Source organism: Callospermophilus lateralis, chromosome 9 (genome assembly GCF_048772815.1).
Source record: "Callospermophilus lateralis isolate mCalLat2 chromosome 9, mCalLat2.hap1, whole genome shotgun sequence".
Taxonomy (NCBI): Eukaryota; Metazoa; Chordata; class Mammalia; order Rodentia; family Sciuridae; genus Callospermophilus; species Callospermophilus lateralis.
The window spans coordinates 135,796,597-135,807,310 of record NC_135313.1 but is presented as its reverse complement, the minus strand read 5'-3'; the positions used below and the strand labels follow the sequence as shown (position 1 = coordinate 135,807,310).

General features: G+C 37.6%; 1 pseudogene; it reads left to right on the top strand.

Annotated features, from left to right (window-relative positions):
* The first annotated feature begins 8,030 nt into the window (after positions 1 to 8,030).
* LOC143407592 (dolichyl pyrophosphate Glc1Man9GlcNAc2 alpha-1,3-glucosyltransferase-like) lies at positions 8,031 to 9,110 on the top strand (annotated as a pseudogene).
* The last annotated feature ends 1,604 nt before the right edge of the window (positions 9,111 to 10,714 follow it).

The window sequence follows — 10,714 nt, the reverse complement described above, 5'->3', positions numbered from 1 at the left end:
TAACAAAAGTTTTATAATAAGAACACATTATCTTTCGTCAGTTTCAGGAAGTTTTTCTAAGATTTTAATCTTACTAATTCTCTAAAATATATGAAATGAACTTTATGGACAAGGATAGATGTACATATTTCTTAAGTAATTGAGACTGCATAATATTTATAAATTGTTACATATAAACCATAAAAATCAAACTGGGAAATATTTTATTAAAATCTCTTTTATCCTTATCCTTTCTTTTAATTATTTCCTATATGTCCATTGTAACTAGTTCTTTTCTTTTCTTTTCTTTTCTTTTTTTTTTGTACTGAGGATTAAATACAGGGGTGCTTAACCACTGAGCTACATCCCTGGTTGCCGCAGTCTCTGGCTGGGCACAAAACATGAGCCACTCACAGCTTGTAGATTCAAACAGCAATTCTTTATTCCCAAACTCACACCGGCCGTCTACAAACACGTTCTGGGGAAATCCATGTTCTCTGCCCAAATCCACACTCCACTGGGCTTCTGTCTCCCAAAATATACTGTCTGACCCTAAGAACTCAAGAGGAACTCAGGCAGCAGGATACGCCCTATTCGAAATGGGGAACACCCTAATCTCCTATTATGCTAAACCAGGAACACCCTAAACACGGATCCACCCTGGTCCTTGAGCAAGGTCACCTTACATGCAGTGTAGCTGCAAAATGTCCTATTTCCACGAGTCCTTCCACTAAAGAAACATGGGGGTACGCTGGCAAGGAAATTGTCATACCTACTTGGCTGGTGGCTCCCAGCATCTGGTCATTTTTGGATTTTATTTAGAGACAGGGTCTCACTGAGTTGTTTAGGGCCTCACTAAGTTGCTGAGTCTGGCTTTGAACTCTTGATCCTTCTGCCTCAGCCTCCTGAGCAGCTGGGATAACAGGCTTGCACCACCTGACCCAGTTTAACCAGTTATTTTCCTTCTGCTATCTTCCTTCTTCTTTGAATAGACTAAAATCTCTCATACCCTCCTATCTCTCTCTCTCTCTCTCTCTCTCTCTCTCTATATATATATATATATATATATATATATATATATATATATATATATATATAAACTTCTATTCAGTGATCCTTCTTGAAATTTTATGCTGATTCTTCCTAACAGTTGAAGCATAAAAATAAACAAATTTCAACTCCCTTACCAATAATGTAAGAACCATGACTGCAAACCAGTTCAAATAAGGAAAGCCAGATCTTTGGATTTTGCTAGATATTTTAGGAGAGAGAATAATTCACATTTCATTCATACTTCCTGAGCAAATATATACTGAGAACTCACTATCTTCCTGAACCCAACCAAATTTCACCTGATATTCTTGTGGAATGCTGTGATTCTCTCTTCAGTGTTCTCCACCTGTCACCTCCTCAGGACACACAGACAGGTGCACAGGTGCACAGGCACACAGCAGAACCCACAAAAAGTATCCCAATAGCTAATTGGACCTGAACTCAGAACCCAGCTTGAGACCATTTCACTATTGTAACATGCTCCCTGGGCCTGTGCATTGCTGGAAGGGCCACAGCTAAAGTTGGTAGCCTTCACATGAATACATGTGTCATTGCCTCAGATGCCAAAACTAATGGTCCCAGAAGTTTCAGGTTTTTATTGTTTTGTTTTTGCTGCTTGGACTAGCCAATAAGCTAGAGCCTTCTTTTCTATCTTGATTTCTCCCCTAGTGAATTTTTGTTGACAGCAGTGATAATTTCACCACTTTTCCCAACAGTTCACTAATCCTAGAAACACTATATTCAATTTAACTTTAAAAAACATTAAGGCAACCCAAGGAATTATGTGTTAACATAATGAAGGACTTACGGAGTCTGAGTCCTTAAGGCAGCACCTGCTAAGTCTTCTGGGAGGAAATCAAACCTGCAGGACTCCAACCAGAGGTTCCACTGCTTGCTCACACATTAGAGAAATTTTCTGTTGAGTCTTGAATATTCCAAATAATGGGACATTACAAAGAAGACTGAAGCCTCAGTCAAAGTTACAGGAAATAGAGTGCAATGTCCACCAGTCCCCAAACTCACTTGGCATTACAATTCATTCTCCAGAGAACAAAACCACTAAATCAGATGATGGAACCACAATCAATACAGTTTCTGAAAGCCACATCATAAAAATATTTTGAAAGTTTCAAAGTTTTAAATATCAGACACATTCATAATATTCTTCCAACGAAATACATAAATGTCATGTTTGTTAGTCAAAAATCAAACTTTATCCAAGTTTCTTTTCATGGGTTAGATATAATTGACTGTGCCTCCATGCACATCTTATATTTGCAAGTATACCTTATCCTAAAGTGTATACAGAAAGCATTTAATGAATGCTACAATACAGATAAGAGATAGTATACATTTTCCCCCACTTTGTGATTTGTACTCCTGGAAGAAATATTTTATTGCTGTGATATTAAAGAATATCTAATAAAAATGTAATTTCTAATTTTAATCTAATTAAAATGCTAAGTGTTTTGTGAATTGCACTGCTATAATCATTGATATTCACGTATCACTATAGTATACTGATTTAGTTCAAGATGTGGAATCAGCCCAAGTGCTCAACAGATGAATAAATGAATACAGTGGACTTTTACTCAGCCATAAAGAAGAATGAAATCATGTCATTTGTTACTTAATGGATAGAACTGGAGAACACCATGCTAAATAAAATAAGTCAGACTCACACAGTAATGTTGTCTCTCATGTGAAGTAAGAGAGGGGGAAAAAGGAGTAAAAAAGGTATCTCATGAAAATAGATGGGAATCAATAGAATAGAAGAAAGGGATAGAGAGAAAGAGAGGAGAAAAGGACATGGGGAAGTCACGAGTAATGAAATCTACCAAATTAGTTATGTCCCTCCATGAATAAATCAAAATGCATCTTGCTGACATGTACAATGATAATGCACTAACAAAAAATAATAATAATAGAAGAAAGATAAGTAGAATAAAGTAAGTGGAAGGAAGAGGAAGGGAAGGAATAGAAGGAAAGGTATTGGGGAATGAATGAGACTAATCAAATTATGGTATATGCATATATGAATGTGGCATAATAAATTTCACTATTATAATTATAATACACTAATACAAATGATAACAATTTTTGAAAGTCAAATGTTTATGCTTCCATTAATTTTTATTATAATACATTGAAAATATCCAGTATGTTAAATCTAATGATACCTTTGAAGCCAGATTTAAAGTTAGGTAGTCAATGTAGTTAGGTAAATTGTGTCTAATACCCAGTGAAGACTAAAATGGAGGCCATGCTGAGAATGATTCCAGGAAATGCAGGACAACTCATGGAATGTTAATGAAGTCCCAGAAAGGCCCTAGGCCAAAGTCCACCCCAAAGAAATGTTAATGGAACCCAGGAAACAGCCTTCAACAGATTTGGAGATAGCCTATCCCAAGAAGTGATAATGAAGTCCTTCTTGCCCAGATTACTTCTTTGGCCCACCTGTGTCCTATCCCTCAGGCCTTCCAACCTACATTCCATCACCAAAACTATAAAAAGGGGAGACAACCGCACTTCCATGGATTCCACCTCTTGGGTCCCCTTCTACCTCCGGGAGAAGTCTTTTCTGTTGTCCTTTAATAAACTTCTAATTTCTACTCTGACCTTTCCTAGGTGGGCTTTTCTGATGTTATTCTTCAACATCGGGGAAGCAAGGACTCGTCACCGGCCAACAGTGGTAACATTTTTATCTCTTTTCCAAGCTAGCTCTCTATTCCATTATTGAAGATTAAAGCTTCTAATGGATAAGAAAGGATATACTGTACAAAGGGACAACTGAACTAAGCAGCTTTATGATCACACAATGACATTGAAGCCAGATTTAAAGTTAGGTAGTCAGTGTAGTTTGGTAAATCAGGTCTAATATGGAGTGAAATCTAAAATGGAGGCCATGCTGAGAATGATTCCAGGAAACAGGACGATTCATGGAATGTTAATGAAGTCCTGAAAAGGCCCTAGGCCAAAGTCCATCCCAAAGAAGTGATAATGAAGTCCTTCCTGCCCAGATTACTTCTTTGGCCCACCTATGTCCCACCCCTCGGGCCTTCCAACCTGCATTCCATCATCAAAACTATAAAAAGGGGAAACAACCGCACTTCCATGGATTCCACCTTTTGGGTCCCCTTCTACCTCCGGGAGAAGTCTTTTCTGCTATCCTTTAATAAACTTCTAATTTCTACTCTGACCTTGCCTCAGCATGCTTCTTTGGTGTTATTCTTCAACATTGGAAAAGCAAGGACTCTCACCAGTCAACAGCGGTTACAACATGTGCAAAGCCTATGTCATAGCACCATTTTCAAACAGTTCAAAGCAATTAAGAAAAGTGTTTGACTCTTAAGCAAATACAGAAAGTTTTGTAAGCTCATCAACAAATGATCCAGGGAAAGTAAATTTTTGAGGAAGTGGAAATTTAGAGACATTTTTGAGAGGACGCAAGAAGGAGGTGGGTAGATTACATAAAAAGTAATTAATGTCCTAGCTAATAGTGAGTAAGTTAAATAAAATGAAGGCCATTATAGAGAATGGACTCCAGCAAAACAGAGCAGCATTGGGGAGATTGAAATGTTAATGTCCCTAAGGTCCAGAGCCCAATACTAAAGAAATGTTAATGAAGCAGCTCCCAGCAAACAAGAAAATGCTAATCAAAAGCTGCCACAGATCACTCCTCCAGCCAACCTATCTCCCACTTTTGGACTTTTCCACCTTCATTCTATCACTGAAAGATAAAGGGAACCAGAATGTGGAAAAGCTGAAAGAATACCTTAGCTATAAAAAACTGAAGACCTCTCCCTTCTATGGATTCCAGCTTTTGGGTCCCCTTCTTCCTCTGGGAGAAGTCTTTTCTGTTTTAATAAAGCTTCTGCTCTCCACTCAACACTTGCCTCAGTGTGCTTCTCTGGTGTTATATTTTAGCATTCGTGGAAGCAAGGACTCCTCACCAGCACACAGTGGTAACACCTGTTAAACAATGCCTTTGTAGAAGACTGAAAGGTCACAATATCACACTCTTTGGCAGTATTTAAAAGTGGTACAAAATTTTCTTAAGCAGTGATTTGAAAAAAACATTTAAAACACATAATTTTATGCTTTAAAATTGAAACTAGAAAAAATATACATCTATATTTTGGAGAAACATTTTATATTTGGTTTTATGCCTTTCAGAAATATACAGAAATGTATAGTGCAGTTTTTAAGAAGGCATTCAATACTAACAGCACAGGCCTAAGGCAACTGGATTTTCAGTGGGTCTCAGAGGCAAGTAGAAATGTGTAAAATTTATAAGACACACTAAAGAACTTTGTCTGTTGAAATAACCCTTCAAAAGTTCTAAAAACAAAATAAGTGAGGGAAATATCCTAAAGTTTAATTCATCATTGTTATTTAAAAACCTGAGGCTACAGCTCAACCCTAGATCAATTACTTTCAAATCATTTAAGCTATTTTACACTTTCATATTCAAAAGTGTATATATTATATTGCTTTCTTCCCCAGTCAAAAGTGTCTTTCATATTCCAAGAAAAAATAATTCTGGATCACTATAGGTAGGACATACACTTCGAGACACAATTACCTAGAAATATTATATTTTATATCCCTTTTTTATTTCTTTTTAAAGAGAGAGAGAGAGAGAGAGAGAGACAGAGAAGAGAGAGAGAGAGAGAGAGAGAGAACTTTTTTTAACATTTACTGTTTAGTTTTCGGTGGACACACATTTTTATTTAATTTTATTTTTTATGTGGTGCTGAGGATCGAACCCAGTGCCCCATGCATGCCAGGCGAGCCTGTTACAGGTTGAGCCACTTCCCCAGCCCCAACTTTTTGATTTAAAGGGAAAATTCACCATAACATTTACTTATTTTTATTGATTTTATTTTTTAAAAACACAGCAGCAGAATGCATTACAATTTTTATTACACATATATACCACATTTTTTCATATCTCTGTTTGTATATAAAGTACATTGACACCGAATTCGCGTCTACATAGATGTACTTTGGATAATGATGCCCATTATATTCCACCATCCTTGCTACCCCCCTGGACCCTCCCTTTGCCTCCCACCTCTTTGTCCTATTTAGATTTTGTCTATTCCTCCCATGCTCCCCCTCCCTCTCCCACTATGAGTCAGCCTCCGTATATTAGAGAAACATTTGGCATCTGTTTTTTGGGGATTGGCTAACTTTACTTAGCATTATGTTCTTCAACACCATTTGAAAAAACAGCCTCAGAACAAATCCTGTCCAAGGAAGGGGGTGTGACCTTTGTCCCTGGAAAGACCCACAGAGCACTCCTAGGCACATACCCACCCTGCTGAGTTGTTTATCTAGGAATAACAGGAGATATCTGCCAGGTGTCCCTGACTCAGTCAGACTATGTAGTGACCCATAGCAACCCGTTAGCAGCCACCAATCAGTATGAGACAGGGAAATACCTAGGATGCCAGATGACTCTCCCAGTAGTTTATGATGGTTGATAACATTTTGGGACACCATGTAGTTCAGCACGTACACCCTTATGGCTTAAAACTACCAGTTCAAATGAATCCCCCTATTTTAGTAACCAATCACCCCTACCCAAATTCTTCCCACCAATGAATGTGCTAATCATGTTTTAAAGTTGTTTATGATTTTCCCATGGTATGTGATGATTTGCCAAGAGATGCTATGAAGTATGTGAAGTCTCTGCCTTCCCCGAAGAATGTATAAAACTGCTGCAAACCTTGGGCTCAGAGCCTCTCAGTGTCACCAGTTGCTGTGTGCACATGGAGGACCAAGAGCCAGCTTGCAATAAACACCTCTTTGCTGCTCACATGGATCTTGGTCTCTGGTGGTCTTTTGAGGTCCTGAATTCTAGCATAACACATCCACTTACCTGAAAATGCCATGATTTTATTGTCTTTTATGGCTGAGTAAAATTCCACTGTGTGTGTATGTGTATATATATATATATATATATATATATATATATATATATATATATATATATATATATACCACATTTTTAACATTTACTTATTTAAGGACACTTTTTGGCCCTTTATCAGGTACTTTGGAATGACTTGATCTCACTTTTCCCAAACAATCTACACAGAAAAGAAGATTTTCCTTAATGCACATGAGGCTTGAGTTCTCCTCATAATACCCTAGAGCCTGGCAGGGACACTGAGAATGGGTCCTTATGGTCATTTAGATTGATTTTGCTTAAAGAATCTCCTACAATTCCACAAGCTTCAGACCCCACCAAATCTGGATCTCTCCTCACTTGACACTCTGGGCTTAGCAGTCATATGAACTTTTATTAAAGAAAATGCTATTGTTTTCTGTAAGTATGCAAACAAATCCTAGTCTTTATATATCTGGAAAATGTGTTCATGTACTATGAATACAGATCTGTTTACTAGTTTGTCAAAAGTTCTTTTAAAAAAACTTAAAGTTCAAATGCCCATAAAGACACTGATCACTGTTTCCAAGGCTATTTCCCCATGCCTACATCAATGCATGGTTTCCTATTCACAGGGAGCCTTCCTATACACACCAGGTTGATACAGATCAGACTCACTATAGGCAAACAACAAGCATGTTACTGAGGAAAAAGGAGCCTGACTCAGTTAAAATATCAGCAAAAGTTTAGTCCCTGTTATTCAAGGCTTTATAGACTATATTGACCCTCTTAGCACTCAGAGCCTTACTTGAGATTGAACATGTTCCTGTAGCAATAAAGAGTGTGGACAGCATTTGTCAAATAAGGACAAACAATCCATGTCCACTAAATGACTTGACAACTGAGAGAAAACTCTTGGAGAGTTTGACAAAGACACTATTAAATTTTTTTTTAATAATTGCTCAAGACGTTAAATTCCTAGAAATGGAAAACTGTTAAGAGCCTCCATTCTGCATGTCTGTTATTTATACAAAGTATTCAGGTTTGATTGTGTTCTCAGGTAAGAATAACTTATACATGGAAAGTGCGCGGTGCTGCAGCAATGGTGGCGCTCGCAACCCTAACGGGTAGTGGCAATTGGTTTTCTGCTTTGGCGATCTAAGTGACTCTCCTCAAATGCCTTCTAATTTCCACCTACCATTCTAAAGATTTTGAAGTACACCACAACTGGCTTGTTATCACAGTTTGCCAGTATCACATTGGTATTATGAGGCAACTTCAGAGTGGACCTTGGCTTACCCCGCTTTTTTGTGTTGTTTGAATATGTCCTGTCACTTGTTGCCAAATATTTTGATCAAGTGATGCATAATATTCATAATATGGACTACTGCAGTTTAAGAACCTTATTTTTTCAGAGATTTTCTGTCATCTTTACAGATGCACTCTTTGTGTATGCTGTCTATGAGATTAAATTATTTCACTAAATCCAGCTATCTTGATTAATTAAGTTGCCCAGCCTGACCTCAGAGTTGCAGTTCTCCTGCCTCAGCCACTGGTATTACAGATATTCATTTCCAGTATAATGGATTTCTATTTTGATTAATGTTGCTCTCCATTTGCACGGTTATTTCAGAAAAGGCATGTGGAAGGAGCATTTTTCTTTGCCATTCTCCTACATTTCAAGCACATCTACATCTATGTAGCACCAGCTTACAGTATATACCTGCTATGCTCTTACTGTTTCGCTGCAAATAAACCAGATGGGTCTATCTGATGGAACGGTTTTAGCTTTGTCCGTGTTATTTTGCTGGGCCTCATTGCTTTCCTAGTTTCTGCTTTTTCACTGGGTCCTTTCCTAGCCTTAAACAAGCTGCCTCAAGACTTTTTCCAACTCTTTCTTTTCTAGAGTGGCCTCTGCCATGCATACTGGGCTTCAAACTTCTGGGCCCTATACAATGCTTTGGACAAAGTTCTGTCTGTCATTTGTGTGGAATTGAAACTTCTTGATCCCAACAAGATGCCTAAGGCCTCAATGGCAAGTAGCCATACTCCTCGAAATTCTTCCAATGATCCTTTTGTCTGTGGAAAAAGCAGGAGATGCTTCAACTTTTCTGATTCTGACCACAACAGTACATTATTCTCTCTTCCCTCTGCTCTTCACTGCCTCAGAACTTCCCATTAAAATCTTACTCATGTTACTATTCTCCTTCAGTAGAGGAGTCTAATTATCTTTTATATCCTGACAATGGTTGACATAGTCTACAAATAATTATGCGGTTAATCAGACTCTGTTAGCTTTCAGAAAACATAGCAGTCTGAATGATCTCAGACAATTTTAACAGAGGAAGATGAGATTTTTTTCAGATGAATTTCACTGCTTATGGAGGGCAGTGGCTCCTTACCATGGTAACAATCATGTTGTTAGGCTCGACAAGGCCAATGATGAAAGAATGATTCTCTAAACAGATCTACTAAAATGAATGGCTCATGCCACAAGCAACTTTCTTCAAGTTCAGATTAATTTCCCATGAAATAATTGCTTTGCCTACTTCCAAGCAGTTCCTCTATTCATTGCTCCTTTGTCTTGCTGGTAGGAGGACCAGTCAACACTGAAATATAAAGTATGAACCAAGCATGTGTGATGCCCGCTGCACAATACACTGTAATTTTTCTAGTCTCTGTGAAGCTTTGAAGCCACAAGCCATTTAAATATAATCTTGACATTTGAAGAACCATCAATAGCCATCTCTTCCCTATGGAGATTGACCTTATTATCTAAAATGTTCATGGCAATGTCAATTTATTTTTTTTAACATTAATTCGAGTACTAAATACAACAAATTAAAAAAGAGGTGATACATGAAAAAGCTAGCACTGAAATTTACACAGTCATCCAGAGAGCCACAGAAAGCTGAGCGTAGGAACACATTCACTGCAGGCAAGTGTACTGCCCCTCCCCACGGAGCACCTGCACATGTGACTCTTTAGCAAGAATGCTCAGTGTCAGAAGGAGCACCTCCTTGGGTTCCTGGGAATGCAATACCAATGGAAAACAAAGAATAAAACTGTTAACAACATCAATATTATGCAATTAAAACTAAGGAAACAGGAAAGGCAGCAAAGCCGTCTGCTCCTCTCATGGCAAAGTTTTCTGAAGCGACATTTACTTCAGGTAATAGTACCATTCGGTGACTTACTTTTTAATTGTACTTCAGTGACTGTGTGTAGAATTATCTGGTAATTCATTTCTACAAGCAAATTAATTAGTCTAGTTATTTTTAAATCTCTTAGCAAAATAACAATGTTTTCTTACAGGACTTAATGATTAGGTTTTATGTAAATGTTCCATTTTAATTAATTTGTGGAGGTGGTTACACAAAGCTAAGTTAAAATTGTGTCTGAAATGCAAGTCAGTATTTGCATGCTCATTTGTTTCAGGGACTCACATACACTATGGTGTTAAATTAGTGAAATAAAATCATTAAGCCATTTGGCACAGAGGGATGAAAGATGGAAGAGTAACTTTGCAATGCCTTTCTTTTCAGGCTAAACTTTCCCATGATGACAAAACTTAATCTGAATACATGGCAGCAAAGTGACTTTCTTGAAAATTACATTAATTTGTCCTCCTGCCCACAATGTGCTTTCTTTCTTTTCTTTCTTTCTTTCTTTCTTTCTTTCTTTCTTTCTTTCTTTCTTTCTTTTTTTTTTTTTTTGAGGGGGTGATGGTACTAGGGATTGAACTTAGGGACACTCAACCATTGAGCCATATCCCCAGCCCTATTT